This window comes from Theropithecus gelada, chromosome 9, assembly GCF_003255815.1.
Source record: "Theropithecus gelada isolate Dixy chromosome 9, Tgel_1.0, whole genome shotgun sequence".
In the NCBI taxonomy this organism is placed as follows: Eukaryota; Metazoa; Chordata; class Mammalia; order Primates; family Cercopithecidae; genus Theropithecus; species Theropithecus gelada.
The window spans coordinates 85,905,472-85,907,177 of NC_037677.1; positions in this window are offsets into that span (position 1 = coordinate 85,905,472).

Sequence of the window (1,706 nt, forward strand, 5' to 3'; positions counted from 1 at the left end):
GTTCCTTAACATTTGGATTTTAAACTCCTGATAATTAAAATTGATTGCATAATTTGCCCCTATTTACAGGTGTGACATGATGTGAGATTCAGGATTATAATCCTTTGGATTTAAAATGGTTGGAGACAAGCTGGGGCATCTGGACTTTTTCTTCCCTCCATGCCTTCCCTCTTCAATCTGAAGACTCAGAAATTATCCCAAACCATAGAAAAGTGGAGTATTTGAGAATGAATCAACTTCTAATCCAATGAGTAGATTTCTAATTATTATCCACAAAGAGATGAAGAGCAGTGGACAGTGGAACAAGAATTAACACAAGGAGAAAGGAATCTCACCTTCAGAATATCTCTAGCATAATATTTGTTCAGATAACTGACCCCCTCCTATCCTCTTTTGGGTAATGATAAAACTAAATGTCTGATCTGCAAAGAAAACTCTCACCAGAGACCTGCTGATTCAAGAATTCAGTTCCTGCCCAACTGGAATACTGCCAACATTTTTTCATCCTAACAGGAATGCGTCTGCAGTTTAAATAAGAGCTTTTTCTCTGAAGGTAAAAAATGAGAACTTTTGGTGTTAACATTTCAGGTAAGATTGAGAGGTTGTCCTTGTGACTAAGTGTGTTCTGCTAAATTTAGAGTAAGTATTATATGTGATGGTAACAAAGGTGAGAGCCTGGAACCCGGTCTTAGGAAAAGAGCTTTCAGTTTCCAGTGGATAATTTCAAATAGATCTTACCAGCCACCCTTTGAGATCTATTCCAACCATGGCACTCCATGATTATTTGGATTCTCATAGTGGTGTCTACCCTTGGGCAGAGGCAAGGGCTGGCTGCAAGATTAAGAGAGAAAAAAATAAGAGTTTCTTTCTATATTAATCACCACCTTTTGAAGAATCTCAAGTATTCTTTTAACAACCCCAGGTAAAACCCTAATGAGAAACTCCACCATGAAAAAGGTATGGCATCTTCACTCTTCACCACCACACCCAAGCTGATCTCCTTTCTCTAACCAGAACAAGGTTAGCAAAGCTACACGTTAATGTTTCCATTTTCTTTCTGACGAGGGAACATGAAGGGGCTGAGACTGGGACAAAGCTGCTGCCCAGTGTCATCTGCTTTGGTTATGCGTTGAAATTATCCCTAATTACAGCTAATTATATCAGCTGTGTCCTTACATTTCTCACAGAGCTATGCCCATTGACCAAAAGATATGAGTTCAGTTATGAGTACAAATCCCAAATGAGAAGCCTCTGGGCTAGTCCAGCTTTCCTTATTATGTGCTATTTTCCCTTATAAATATTAATATTTTTTTTTTTTTTTTTTTTTTTTTTGAGACGGAGTCTCGCTGTGTCGCCCAGGCTGGAGTGCAGTGGCCGGATCTCAGCTCATTGCAAGCTCCGCCTCCCGGGTTTTTACGCCATTCTCCTGCCTCAGCCTCCCGAGTAGCTGGGACTACAGGCGCCCGCCACCTCGCCCGGCTAGTTTTTTGTATTTTTTAGTAGAGACGGGGTTTCACCGGGTTAGCCAGGATGGTCTCGAACTCCTGACCTCGTGATCCGCCCGTCTCGGCCTCCCAAAGTGCTGGGATTACAGGCTTGAGCCACCGCGCCCGGCCGTGATATTAATATGTTAACAAAACAATAATAATAGTTTCCTTGGAAGGCAATACTTCTGCCAAAATAAAAAGTTTCAGAAACACGAAGAA